Source organism: Lissotriton vulgaris, chromosome 3_1 (assembly GCF_964263255.1).
Source record: "Lissotriton vulgaris chromosome 3_1, aLisVul1.2, whole genome shotgun sequence".
In the NCBI taxonomy this organism is placed as follows: domain Eukaryota; kingdom Metazoa; phylum Chordata; class Amphibia; order Caudata; family Salamandridae; genus Lissotriton; species Lissotriton vulgaris.
In genome coordinates, this window is record NC_141689.1 from 1,854,549,727 (window position 1) to 1,854,565,321 (window position 15,595).

A 15,595-nucleotide genomic window follows, 5' to 3' on the forward strand; every position below is an offset into this window, starting at 1 on the left:
CAGTCTGGTGCAGGCTCCCTCTCCCTCCTCAGTCTGGTGCAGGTTCCCTCTCCCTCCTCAGTCTGGTGCAGGCTCCCTCTCTGTTCCTCAGCCTGGTGCCGGCTACCTCTCTGCTCCTCTGTCTGGTGCAGGCTCCCTCTCCCTCCTCAGTCTGGTGCAGGCTCCCTCTCCCTCCTCAGTCTGGTGCAGGTTGCTTCTCCCTCCTCACTCTGGTGCAGGATACCTCTCTGCTCCTCAGCCTGGTGCAGGCTCCCTCTCCCTCCTCAGTCTGGTTCAGGTTCCCTCTCCCCCCCTCACTCTGGTGCAGGTTCCATCTCCCTCCACAGTCTGGTGCAGGATACCTCTCCCCCTCAGTCTGGTGCAGGCTCCCTCTCCACTCCTCAGTCTGGTGCAGGATCTCTCTCTGCTCCTCAGTCTGGTGCAGGCTCCCTCTCCCTCCTCAGTCTGGTGCAGGTTCCCTCTCCCTCCTCAGTCTGGTGCAGGCTCCCTCTCCCTCCTCAGTCTGGTGCAGGTTCCCTCTCCCTCTTCAGTCTGGTGCAGGCTCCCTCTCCGCTCCGCTGCTCAGTCTGGTGCAGGATACCTCTCCCTCCTCAGTCTGGTGCAGGCTCCCTCTCTGCTCCTCAGCCTGGTGCAGGCTCCCTGTCCCTCCTCAGTCTGGTGCAGGTTCCCTCTCCCTCCTCAGTCTGGTCCAGGATACCTTTCCCTCCTCAGTCTGGTGCAGGCTTCCTCTCCCTCCTCAGTGTGGTGCAGGATACCTCTTCCTTCTCACTCTGGTGCAGGCTCCCTCTCCCTCCTCAGTCTGGTGCAGGATACCTCTTCCTTCTCACTCTGGTGCAGGCTCCCTCTCCACTGCTCAGTCTGGTGCAGGATCCCTCTCTGCTCCTCAGTCTGGTGCAGGCTCCCTCTCCCTCCTCAGTCTGGTGCAGGTTCCCTCTCCCTCCTCAGTCTGGTGCAGGCTCCCTCTCCCTCCTCAGTCTGGTGCAGGTTCCCTCTCCCTCTTCAGTCTGGTGCAGGCTCCCTCTCCGCTCCGCTGCTCAGTCTGGTGCAGGATACCTCTCCCTCCTCAGTCTGGTGCAGGCTCCCTCTCTGCTCCTCAGCCTGGTGCAGGCTCCCTCTCCCTCCTCAGTCTGGTGCAGGTTCCCTCTCCCTCCTCAGTCTGGTCCAGGATACCTTTCCCTCCTCAGTCTGGTGCAGGCTTCCTCTCCCTCCTCAGTGTGGTGCAGGATACCTCTTCCTTCTCACTCTGGTGCAGGCTCCCTCTCCCTCCTCAGTCTGGTGCAGGCTCCCTCTCCGCTCCTCAGCCTGGTGCAAGATCCCTCTCTGCTCCTCAGCCTGGTGCAGGATCCCTCTCCCTCCTTAGTCTGGTAAAGGATCCCTCTCAAATCCTCAGCCTGGTGCAGGTTTCCTCTCCCTCCTCAGGCTGGTGCAGGATCCCTCTCTACTCCTCAGTCTGGTGCAGGATACCTCCGCCCTCCTCAGTCTGGTGCAGGATCGCTCTCCGCTCCTCAGCCTGGTGCAGGATCCCTCTCCGCTCCTCAGTCAGGTGCAGGCTCCCTCTCCCTCTTCAGTATGGTGCAGGCTCCCTCCCCCTTCTCAGTCTGATGCAGGCTCCCTCTCCCTCCTCAGTCTGGTGCCGGCTCCCCCCCTCCTCAGTCTGGTGCAGGTTACCTCTCCGTCCTCAGTCTGGTGCAGGATACCCCTCCCTCCTCAGTCTGGTGCAGGATACCTCTCCCTTCTCACTCTGGTGCAGGCTCCCTCTCCCTCCTCAGTCTGGTGCAGGATCCCTCTCCCTCCTCAGTCTGGTGCAGGCTCCCTCTCCGCTTCTCAGCTTGGTGCAGGATCCCTCTCCGCTCCTCATCCTGGTGCAGGATACCTCTCCCCCTCAGTCTGGTGCAGGCTCCCTCTCCCCTCCTCAGTCTGGTGCAGGATCCCTCTCTGCTCCTCAGTCTGGTGCAGGCTCCCTCTCCTTCCTCAGTCTGGTGCAGGCTCCCTCTCCTTCCTCAGTCTGGTGCAGGTTCCCTCTCCCTCTTCAGTCTGGTGCAGGCTCCCTCTCCGCTCCTCAGTATGGTGCAGGATACCTCTCCCTCCTCAGTCTTGTGCAGGCTCCCTTTCTGCTCCTCAGTCTGGTGCAGGCTCCCACTCCCTCCTCAGTCTGGTGCAGGATCGCTCTCCGCTCCTCAGCCTGGTGCAGGATCCCTCTCCCTCCTCAGTCTGGTGCAGGCTCCCCCCCTCCTCAGTCTGGTGCAGGTTCCCTCTCCCTCCTCAGTCTGGTGCAGGATACCTCTCCCTTCTCACTCTGGTGCAGGCTCCCTCTCCACTCCTCAGCCTGGTGCAGATTTCTTCTCCGCTCCTCAGCGTGGTGCAGAATCCCTCTCCCTCCTCAGTCTGGTGCAGGTTCCCTCTCCACTCCTCAGCCTGGTGCAGGTTTCCTCTCCATCCTCAGTCTGGTGCAGGATCCCTCTCCACTCCTCAGCCTGGTGCAGGTTTCCTCTCCACTCCTCAGCCTGGAGCAGGTTTCCTCTCCATTCCTCAGCCTGGTGCAGGTTTCCTCTCCCTCCTCAGTCTGGTGCAGGATCCCTGTTATATCCTGCTCTTCCTCTCTCTTTGTGCTCTTCCTCTATCTTTGTCCCTCCTTAGTGTTAGTGTCTGCTTGTCTATGTGATGTCTCTGTGATGTCATCCAGGATTCTACCTGTTGCTGTTCAAGGGATTTATCATTTACCTGGAGGCTGAGCTGGAAGTTATCTGCTCCCGGTGGGGTTTCTTACCATATTACATTCCTACTTGAATGCTGTACCTGACTATCTAATCCCAAGAATAAATATACTACATGAACATTACAACAAGGACCCATCATCTTTATTTTACTGAATTTAACACTGGCGACGAGGATGGGATGGACCCATTCAAAAGAAAAAGGACTTCATTGAATTTAAAAAGGGCATCATTGCAACCAAAGACAAGAAGAGAAACATTTAAAGTTACTTTCCTGCTTCTGGGTACCCCACCGGTGTCTGAATCCAACCGACAGCCTCAACCCAGAGCATTGGAATAACCTTTGCTGAAGTAATACTACTACTATATCATCTGGCACTAGAGCAAACTTAAAGGACTCCCTGTTTTCATCTAGTGAGTCAGCGTTTTACGTGAGTAACCTTACTGCTGCTGTCTGTCCTAGGTGTGCCTGTGCTACTTCCGCAACCTCCTGTTTAAATTGAAGTGTGCCTGTGCTATTTCTGGAATCTGCTGTTTAAAAGATTGTCAGCTCACTTTGTGACTACAGTTTGTTGCCTGCGCAACTTGTGCCAACCTGCTGTTTAAAGGTCTCCTGTATACAAAAGCGCTACTTACTGGGACCGTTACAACCTGCAGTTAAAATTAAAGGCTGCCTGCATCAATCTGTGTGAACTCCGTGTTTCGGTACTGTTACATTCTGGTCACATTCATTATCTTTATTCTCTTTCTCCTTTAAGTGCATGCGACTAGTTATGTTTTCTCATGTATTCTATGTTCTGAACAGAGCTTTCCTCATGTAACATTCTGCTCTGTATTGTCAGTTGTATCCTGATGCTGTTGTACTAAGTCCTTATGCTCTGCTGTTAAATAAATCTCTTATGGACATACTTCTTCCTGGATTATTACAAAATTTGGCGACGAGGCTCATTTACTCCTGCCATTACCAGCAGAGGAGCGGAGTTTCGACCCATTTTATTCATTTTCTACTGTCCTGGGAACAGATTTGGATTGATCTACTCTATTCATCTTTCTGATCTTTGGAACCGGTTTGTCTGCTTTACTACTACGTTTTCGACTCTCCACCTGGATGTGAATGTGGATTTTATTATATTTTTACTTTTCTTCGTGATTCTCACCGTGTTGCATCTTTCAAAAGCTGCAAGTCTGCTTTCAAACGGAGCCGCGCTGCCGAAACGAACATTCTTCCTGGAATTGTCACACGTCATAAATCTCTCCTGACGTGTTTTACCAAGAGACTCTCCGTCGGAAACAAGACGCTTTGAAGCTGCGTCTTTACGCAAGTGGGTCTGTTGTTGCTTGACAACGGAAGTTTACAAGCGGCATTACGTGTTTCTCGTTTCTTAGCAACGACCACAGAAGCTTACAAGCGGCAGAGAGCGGCATTACTTGTTGCTCGTTTCCTAAGTAACGACCTTTCACATTGGAAGCATTTCTTTCTGCAGCGGCGCTTGCGAGCATTTATATCTGAAATATACTTTCCAACTATAACGCCCACATCGCAAATTGAAAATATAATCGTATTAGTTTTTCTGTTAATTTTGTGCCAATCACCTCGACATTTTGAAGCTGTTTTCTCCAGAAATATGCAGAATCGAGGCTATGGAGGCGGTAATGTGAAATACTTATACTTATAAAAACTTGGGTATTTGAAATATTTCTATTTATTTATTTTAGTTCATTGTTACTTTCTTTTATTTCAAAACATTACAAATATTTTCCATAATGCAATTTGACCCTCCATCTAAATTACTTCAAACCAAGGGTGATCCTCCTGTACCTTGGTCTAGATGGAAGGAAGAATTTTTTAATTACATGCGTGCTATAGATGGGGAGCGCATGGGTGCTGAGAGAAAGAAGAGTTTTCTTTTACACTGCATTGGCTCTGAGGGGCAAGAAATTTTCAGAAATTTACCGCAATTGACAGTTCCTACTGGAAGTGGAGATACTTTGAATGTTTATGTTGAGGCCCTAAATAGACTTGAAAAAAGATTCAAACCTACCGCTAACATTGCTCTGAATCGTTTTAAATTTTATACTAGGGCACAAAAACAGGATGAGTCTTTTGATGATTTTTTGACTGCGTTAAGGGCATGTAAGATAATTCCAGGAAGCTGTAGTAGTTTATGAAGGGTTTTAATGCAGCACGAAATTCCAGTACAGGCAGAGCAGTGGCAAGAGATTAACTCACATGAAAGTACAGTACATAGTCTACCTAACTCCACTGGAATGTGGAACCTGTTTTGAGTGGAAACATGTCTCATGCCATGGCTCACGCAAGAGCTCATGCAAGAGCATGTGACAGGTTTGACCCTTAAAGAGAAACACACCATAATATAAACAAGAATGTAACACATCTCCCTTTTTTAACAAAATGGGAAAGCAAGAGGAAAAAGAAGTAGAACATGATAAACAATATATACAAACAACGTAAATGCAAAAAGAAAATATCTAGTTTAAGCAAACAAAGGTTAAATATTATCTGTGAACCTTGAAGGAACTTTAATGACTCTTTTAGCAATTTTGACTCTATGCGCAACGGAATCATTTGACACATTTCGTGCACATTCTCCTTCTATTTTTTGGTCAATCAACTGAGGTTGATGGCACTTTGCCAATCTACAAAAGTTTCATATTCTACCATCTTGCGTCATGGCACTGTTATCAAACACTTTTTGTAATTGTATAGGCTCACTATATTTATTAGAACCTTTTCTCAACAAACCAGGTTTTAGAACCTTAACCCAATCTCCTACGCGGAAAATCTGAGTCTTGACCTTCCACTTATTGTCATACCACATCTTGCTTTTCAGTTGTTTATTTTCAACACACTTGGTCACATCATCCAAACATACTCTATCACCTGTAAAGTGAGATGACTTAACTTTTAACCACCATGGTAAAACCTTAGACGCAGGATTTCTTCCCTTGAACAACTTGAAAGGACTTACTTGGGTAGTTGAATGTGGCGTAATACGATAATTCCATAATCGTTCCCTCAGCGCACTTACCCCATTTCCACCGTATTTAACTGAGTCCACAATGAAATTTTTCAGCACTCGATTGAACCTCTCCACCTGTCCATTCTCGTGAGGTTCATACACAGAGGTAAGCCTGTGAACAATATTGCATTCCTTAAGAAAATCTTTCATCTCTGACGAAGTCAACTGCACACCATTATCAGTCACTAGACACAATGAACAGCCTTCCCTTGAAAAAATGTCCTTGAAAAAATTTACTACAGCCTCAGTGGTAGCTTTAGAGACAAACTTGACTTCAGGCCACTTGGAGTGGTAATCGATGATGACTAAAGCATAGCGTGAAGTTTCAGGCAACATGTGAAAGGGACCTGATATGTCAAATGCTATCTTCTCCCAAGGTTGAGATGGCCATTTCACTACTTTTAGAGGTGAAGTATGAACCTTAAGCATTCTTTCACTCAAACAGCACTCTGTACATTCTCTAACAGTTTTATCGATGAACCTGTCAACACCTGACCATCAAAAATAGTCTCTGACCAATCTTTTCATAGAAGAAATGCCAGGGTGAGTTCTGTGTGCAATGTTCAAGATAACTTCATACATGAGCTCAGGAGGAATACATTTCCCAGAGTTGAAGATAAAACCACTATCTAACTCCAGTTCTTTTTGAATATTGTAAAATGGTAGCAGTTCAGGATTTACTCTATCCTTCCTGGGCCAACCTTTATCAATAAATTCTCTCACCATTTTCCAACAATCATCTTCTTGTACGCATTCTTCCCAAAACGATTCAGAAATCTCCTGAAATTTTTCACAAACAACATCTCCAATAGTTAAAACAAAATCCAAATCACATACTGTACTGACTTCATCCTGTTTACAAGGTAACGTCGATAAACAATCTGCCGTGACATTTTTCTTACCAGGCACGTATGTTGTAACAAAGTTGTACTCTTGTAGTTTAGATGTTAATCGCGCAATCCTGGCTGTAGAATTCCAACCTCCCCCAACAGACAGAATATTTACCAGAGGTTTATGATAGTCCTAAGCGTGAACTGGGAACCCCAAACATACAACCTAAAATGCTCTATTGCCCAAACGCAAGCAAGCAACTCTCTTTCGATAACAGCGTATTTACGTTCACATTCACTGAGGGTTCTTGAAGCAAAGGCCACATTCCACTCATTATCACCCTCTTTTTGAGAAAGAACACTTCCTAAACCATATAAGCTAGCATCAACAGTTATTATACACTCTTTGTTCATGCGAAATGGCTTAAGTGTGGGAGAATTCACTATATCATATTTGATCTCCTCAAAAGCTCTTTGTTGTACATCTGACCATTCATACTTCTCACTCTGCCTACGTAGTTTCCTTAAAGGCTCCATCTTAGTGGTAAAATTTGTAACAAACTTACTATAATATTCACAAAGTCCAGCAAACAATAATAACTGGTCTTTGTTCTCCGGTGCTGGGGCCTTAATGATAGCTTCAACATTTGATTTCTTAGGAATCACACCTTTGCCAGAAAGGGTATGCCCTAGATACTCCACAGATTCTTTAAAAAGATTACACTTGTGTGCTTTCAGAGTTAATCCGCTTTGCTCCAACCTAGTACATACAATGTGTAAATGTTTCTCATGTTCATCTATATTTTTCGAAAACACTAAGATGTCATCCTGGAAACATTTGACAAATTTATCCACATCCCTGAAAATTTAAAACATAACCCTCTGAAAGACAGAGGCAGCGGAAGCTAGTCCGAATGGCATACGTTTATATTGAAATAAACCTTGTGGAATTATGAATGCTGTAAGTTTTTTGGAGTCTTCTGTTAATCTGATTTGATGGTATGCGGATCGGAGATCTAGAGTTGAGAAAATATGTGCACCATCAAATAGGGAGACTAATTCATTGATATTCGGTAAGGGATGACTATATTTGTGTTCAAAGCTCTTAAATCCATAACCCTCTGAAAGACAGAGGCAGCGGAAGCTAGTCCGAATGGCATACGTTTATATTGAAATAAACCTTGTGGAGTTATGAATGCTGTGAGTTTTTTGGAGTCTTCTGTTCATCTGATTTGATGGTATGCGGATCGGAGATCTAGAGTTGAGAAAATATGTGCACCATCAAATAGGGAGACTAATTCATTGATATTCGGTAAGGGATGACAATCAATGACTATATTTGTGTTCAAAGCTCTTAAACCCACACACACCCTCAACTTCTGATCAGGTTTCCTCACCAAAACTATGGGAGAAACCCATTCAGAGGATTCGATTGGCTCTATGATATCATCTTTCAGAAGTTCATCCAACATACCTTTAAGTTCCTCTCTAATGTTAATAGGAACCCCTCTAAGCTTTTGTACTACAGGTGTGTGGTTATCTTTTAAAACAATCCTGTGAGAGAAAGTTTTTTAAAGTGCCTAATTTATCAGAAAATACTCCTTTGAAATGATTAATTAACTTGTGTGACTTTTCTGAATTACCTGAGTTACACTCAGAAATGTTTCCAATCAATGAAGTCGATTCCATTAAACTTTCATCACATAAGGAAATTTGTTCCTTAGCACGAGGGTTTAAAATGATGCCTAATTTCCACTGGTCTAACCATCCTAAAACATTGACACCCTTCTGTGAAATATATAGTTTTATGTTGGTTTTCCTGTGTCTGAAATGTAAAATAACGTGGAAAAAACCAATGAAATCAATTCTATTGCCACTAAAACTTTTAGCATCAATATCAGGCTGTTTGAGATCTGCCATAGAAAGAGTGTTAGATAGAATTACATTACACTAGTCAAGAGTAATGATAGTCCATGGTGAACCTGAGTCTACCATTAAGCACAAATCAATTTCAAGTACTTGAAAAATACATTTAGGGGACTTGAGCACTAAGTTAGAATGATCATTGACAATTGATACTACAAAACCTTCTCCCTCCCCAACATCAATATCAGCAAAGGTATTAACATTTTCTTCAGACATGGATGCAACAGCACCTCTGCTTTGCGAAAAGGGGCGTTTATCTCTACACATGTTGCTAAAGTGTCCAATTCTACCACAGTTTTTGCAGTCTTTTTTCAATGCTGGACAACCAGGAAAGGAAGCATAATGTGATTTATTGCCACATCTAAAACACATAGGTTGAAAATTTGAACGTTGTTGTTGGAAAAACCTTGGACCATTAGGATTAGATCTTGAAGAGTAGTTTGTTGAAGATTTTTTAGGATCAAATTTTTAACGGCATCTTTTCTGACAGTGTCCATCCACAAATCTGACTGTTCTTGAGCCTTAGCAGTAGCAATAGTCTCATTGAGATTAGGATATCCCATGACCCATAATTTATCCTGAATCTTTTTGCACTTTACATGGACAATAATTTGATCATGTATCATTTCATCAGAAATGGTTCCAAAGTTACAGTGAACACTAAGGGATCTGAGAGCGGTTAAAAAATCATCGAAAGATTCATCTTCTTTTTGTTTTCTGGTATAAAATTTGAAGCGATTTAATGCAATGCTGACGTTAGGTTTGAACCTTTTTTCAAGTCTTGCTAACGCTTCAGAATACACATTCAAAGAGTCACAACTTCCATCAGAAGATGAAGTAATTTGAGGTAGTGATCTGAATATGACTGGTCCTTCAGATCCTAAGCAATGAAGTAAAATACTTTTTTCCTTTCAGAGCCCATCCTTTCCCCATCAATTGCTTTCATAAATGTTACAAATTCTTCTTTCCATTTGGGCCAAGGCATGGGAGGATCGCCTTTGAGTTGAAGAAATTTAGCTGGTGGGTCCAATTGCATTATATGTAGTAGAACTTAATGTAAACAGTAAAATTATGCTGTCTATCACTTAAAAATACATATCTAGCATTTCTGTGTGATAATCGGTTAAAATATGTACTCTTTTTCACTTACAGGTGTTGGTCCGTGGAGAAGTAATGAGGAAAATAGGCGTTGCTATGGAGTACGAGCGTTGCTAAGTAAAACAAACAAAAAATGGATGACAGCGTAAGCGCGATGACGTCAAGCGCAACGTCAGTGCACAGCGTAAGCGCAATGATGTAGAAGGCTCTGTAGCATAAGAACAATGACGAGGGTATTTGCGTGTGAGTTTATCAAGATTCCATAAAGGTCTCGAGGAGAAAAACGTCAGGAAAATCGGTACGATGCTTCTTTAAATAAAAATAAAGAGTTGAATTAACATTAAATTGTAGAAAGTATTGTGGAACAATACCAGGACAAGTAAATTGATAAGAGAGCGATGTGATTTAAAATAAGCTGAAACGCTCGATCTTATTAAGGAAAAAAAAATAAACGAATATGCTTGTATTAAGTTTAAAACCAGCTGCAGGTGCAATCATAGCACGTAGTAGTTTAAAACAGCCGCAGGTACTATCAAAAGTACTTGTAAGTAATGAAAAATTAACATACCGAAGTATCAGGAAATGTTCAAAAAGTAGAAATTCTTTTCAAGTACCACTCTTTCTTCATGCTGCTGAGTGGTATATACAATCGTCGCCAATTTGTAAGATAATTCCAGGAAGCTGTAGTAGTTTATGAAGGGTTTTAATGCAGCACGAAATTCCAATACAGGCAGAGCAGTGGCAAGAGATTAACTCACATTAAAGTACAGTACATAGTCTACCTAACTCCACTGGAATGTGGAACCTGTTTTGAGTGGAAACGACATGAAGTGGATAAAGCAAGAAGGAGAGCTATGAACCTGGATAGGAAAGTAACACTAATGACAAAAGATAGGGATACAGGATCGGATGATCTAGTGAGGATGATCACGAGCTACAATATGGATAGCCATAAGTTATTTGCCATATTGAATCGATATTGGCACTTATTGAGAACAGACAGGGATCTGCTACCCTATATTGGGGAGAGACCGAATATCACTTATAGGAAAGGGAAGACTTTGGCTAACTCAGTCAGTCCGAGTTATCCTATTGCGAAACCTAGTGATTGGCTAACGAACAAAACTAGAGGTTTTCATAAATGTGGACGCTGTAGCCCATGTAGGTGGGCGATGAAGAAGGTATTGAACTTTAGCTACAATGGCTCAGCCAATTATGAGATCATGAGCTTCATAAACTGTGACACCACATATGTAGTGTATGCGTTAGTCTGCTCATGTGGAAAGATCTATGTGGGCAGCACGATTCGGAGACTGCGTGATAGGATAACAGAGCATGTGAGAGCTTGGAAAAACGGGGATACCCGATATCCCATTGCTGCGCACGCAGTACAAAATCATGATGATAGACAGGGACATAACTTCAGTTACCATGGTATTGAACACATCAGTCCACATCCGAGAGGGGGAAACAGGCAACTCAAATTGAGAAGAACCGAGGTCATGTGGTTGATGAGACTAAAAGCAGTGGAACTTGGTTTGAATAATGACCACGAACTCCAATACTATTTGGGAGAAGAGTGATATGTTGTTCTTTAACAATTCATCTCTGACTGAGTGTCGACTATCTAGGATGATATTGTACATTTTTGTATCATGTTCTGGATATATGATGTAAGGAAGTCATGATATGACCAGTTATATCGGCATTGGGAGAGTCTTAAGATCTGTCAATAATATATGTGTAGAGTGATTGGTACGTGCATATACGTTGGCAGCAAATTACAAATATGAGAAACTCCTTTTACTTTATCCATTTGTGTTTAGATAAAGGTTGGAGCCTTTCATATGACGCTCCAATAATAATTGGCCTATGAGAAATATGTGTGAAATGTAATGAGTATATTGTATATAATGATGGTATGTATCAAATGTTTTACGAATTGTTGAAATCTGATTCTGTCACCTAAACTCTGACTCTTGGTCTCTATCTACTACTATATTTTGTTAGATTAGAAACTCTGTGATTCACAGAGACCAGGGACATTGATACTATTAAGACGCATTTGTAATGACATAACCATTTATAATATGGTATTATTTCAAATAGATTTAACTTGTGCTGGAAGTAATGAGTTAACAGGAGTCTAGATTAAAGAAACGGGTCTATTTCTCGATCTATTTGCCGCTACAAGATGGCGCTCATAGAATTGAGATGATTGCGATGCAATTCTATTAAATATATACACTGTATGAGTAGATATGATATTTACCCCCATTCAAATACTAGCCTAAATTGATGCTGAGAGAAATACGTTTGAATTTAGATGTATATTATCTAAACTAATGTGCCGACGTATTTTCACCATTACAAGATGGCGCCGGCATCTGTGTCTGACTACCGATGAGAGAAATATATGGAATAAAGCACCGAAACCATGCATACTCTTGAACGGAGTGATAGATACGCTGAGCCCTTTGAAGGATAGTGTTTTCCTTCATTTATAAAAATGAGGATCTGTATAGTGAAGTTCGACTCGAGATATATCGGGCTTTAGACCTATTTGAAATATCGAGCGGTCACCTGAAGTTGACATTTTAACTCGAATAATCTTTCGAGTAGTGTGAGTTCTGCAAAAATATATTGGATAGGTCATTTTCTGACCCAATTTGCCCATTACAAGATGGCGCTCAATATTGAATAGTATAAATAGGCGTTCCAATATGGCGCGGATGCTGAACGCCGATCAGGACATGTTCGTGGATAGACGAACACGGAGCTTTACCAAGGTATGCACAAATGTGATAGAAATGTGTATAAGATATTAACTTAGGGATATTGGAATGAGGGAATATTTATACCTACTCGATCTTTATTTCAGATCGTGGGTAAACCGATTACATATTAAAAAAGACAAGAAGACTCCTGTACCTGTGGATAGTTCCTTATTAAGAACAGGGTGAGTGGATTTAGACAAACCTAGTACTAATTGTTAGTACTTGAATGTAGATAAAACTTTATTATTGAGTTCCCTGGCCTTACCTTTTCACAGAGTATTACAAGATATTATTTGGAGTACGAAGTAGGAAGATTATCTTATTTTATGAACATCGGGAACACTGTGACTGTGGTAAATATGCGAATTGATTTCACCAAATACTGAATCACGTTGGATATCGTGTGGTGAATATGGGTTTAAATTACTGGATGTCACATGAGATGTCATTATGTAAATAATCAGCTTAGTACAATGGTTACTACCCCTTATTGGGCAGTCCTACCTTGACAATAGAGAGTCATTGGATAGTTACTCCTAATACGTGGCGAAATATAATTTAAAGCCTCTGGTGTAATAAAGACTTTATTACACGTTGTTGGATAGGAAACACGAATAATTTTACATGACATGGTGGTGGTTTTTCTTTGCGTGAGCGTGCACATATCGGGTGTATGAGCTTCTAGGTATTTCCTACTGGGTTCTTTCCTCTGTTTGTCACGGGATCTTGGGACTAAGGTCTAAGTGTACAGTGTTATATAGTTACTGATACATATTTGTATTATGATTTCAGCCCTGAGGAAGTCAGTGTGTAAATACCATACAAGACGAAACACGTGTTGGCTGAATATATCGTATGATATCTGTACATGGAATGTGGAGAAGCTTTAATTGAAGGACAATAAAGGTCTTATGATTTGGAGGATACTCCCCTTTTGTGATACATCATTTGGATTGCACACCAGCAACTGCCTTGGATATATTGAGGACATTTTTGTGTATTGTGCTTATATAAACTGTGAGTGCTCAGGAGAATCAGTTTGAGTGGAAACATGTCTCATGCCATGGCTCACGCAGGAGATCATGCAAGAGCATGTGACAGGTTTGACCCTTAAAGAGAAACACACCATAATATAAACAAGAATGTAACAGGGCATTATCCATACATTGCAATTTTGGAGCAATGACTGATGAGATGATTCGAGACCAAATTATTGTTCATGTTAAGAACAAAAAGATTCAAGATGAACTGCGGTGCTTGGGTGATCCTAATTTAGAAGAAACAATTGCAATTGCTAAATCTACAGAGTTATCTGAAAAATGGATGGATATTGTTGTCAAACAAAGTTCTTCTTCTAATAAGACTACTACGGAAGAAGAAGTATGCGTTATCAAGCCAAAAGGAGACAACAAAAGTTTCCCTTCTGCACAAAAAGGGAATAGAAATTTCTATATGGGGAACAATAAGAAAACAGAATTTAATAGTAATTTTGTCTGTTTTAGGTGTGGGAGCAAATCTCATATTGCTTCATTTCAGGGGTGTCCTGCCATGAATAAAGAATGCAATGTTTGTGGGAGGATTGGACATTTTGGCAATGTTTGCAGGGAAAAACGCTTCAATAGTCAATCTTGAGTGGGACAATCATGACCATCTACTAGTAACTTTACTCCTGCAAAAGTCTCCTCTATCACAAATACAGAAGAAGATACACAAGTCTTAGATAGAGGTTATGTTGTCTCCATAGTACATTCAGGCCGTGTAATGCTTACTTGTAAGAAGTCACCTAAATGTATCTTTAATATTTTTTCTATTCAAGTAGAACTTATGGTGGATTCAGGGTCCCCTTGGACCATTATTACCAAGGAATATTTTAAAGAGAAATTACTTGGTGTATGTGATATGGCAAATATGCAACAACCGGATATTTTTGCAGATGATTTTAATGGTGTCAGGATTGATATAGAAGGGTACTTTAGGGTACTGTTAATATTCAGGGGCAGAATGGCTCATATCAAATTGTACATTGCTATCAAGGGTGTAAATGTTCTTGGGTGGCATGATCAATGGGAGCTTGGCATCACTCTAAATCCACGTGCTAAAGATCCAGTGTCACTATGTAGTGAACAAGATATGTTAAATAGTGAGCAAGAGATCATTAGTGTTATCTCTCCTGGTTTTGAAGAAAAGAAAAATATGTCCTTTTGGAGCAAGAAATTTGACAAAGTGTTTTGGGATCAGTTAGGGAAATTGAAGAATTTCACACATAAAATTGTGCTTAAGGATGGAGCGCTTCCAGTTAAACAGAAATTAAGAGGTGTTCCTCTTAATGTGAGAGATGAGTTGAAAGAAATGTTGAATGAATTGTTGAGTGAGAATATTATAGAAGCCATTGAGTCCTCTGAATGGGTTTCGCCCATAGTTCTTGTGCGGAAACCTGACCAAAAATTGAGGGTCTGCATTGATTTGAGAGCGCTCAATGCTAACATTATTATTGACTGTCACCCTCTTCCTAACATTAATGAACTGGTCTCTCTTTTTGATGGTGCGCAAATATTTTCTACTTTAGATCTTAGGTCGGCGTACCATCAAATTGAGCTTGCAGAAGAATCTAAAAAATATACAGCTTTCATTACTCCCATGGGTTTATTCCAGTACAGAAGAATGCCTTTTGGGCTAGCTTCTGCTGCTTCTGTATTTCAGCGAGTTATGTTCCAGATTTTCAGGGACCTTGATTCTTTCGTCAAATGTTTTCAAGACGACATATTAATTTTCTCTAAGAATGATATTGAGCATGTAGTGCATTTGGATGCAGTCTGTAGAAGGCTTGAACAGTATGGCCTTACTCTTAAAGGACATAAATGCAAATTGTTTCAGAAATCTGTAGAATATTTGGGCCATACGTTATCAGGTGAAGGTCTTATTCCAAAAAAATCGAATGTTGAGGCCATTCTTAATGCTCCAGCTCCAGTAAATAAGGACCAACTTCTTTCCTTTTCAGGAATGTGTGAGTACTATAGTACATTTGTGGTGAATTTTGCTACTAAAATGGAGCCATTCAGAAAATTACTGAGGCAAAATAATGTATTTAAATGGGAAGATGAACAGGAAAAGGCTTTTATGGAGATTAAAAAAGATATTGTAAATTCCCCATCGTTAAAGCCTTTAAGGATTGGCAGGAAATGCATCATCACCACGGATGCAAGTATGTA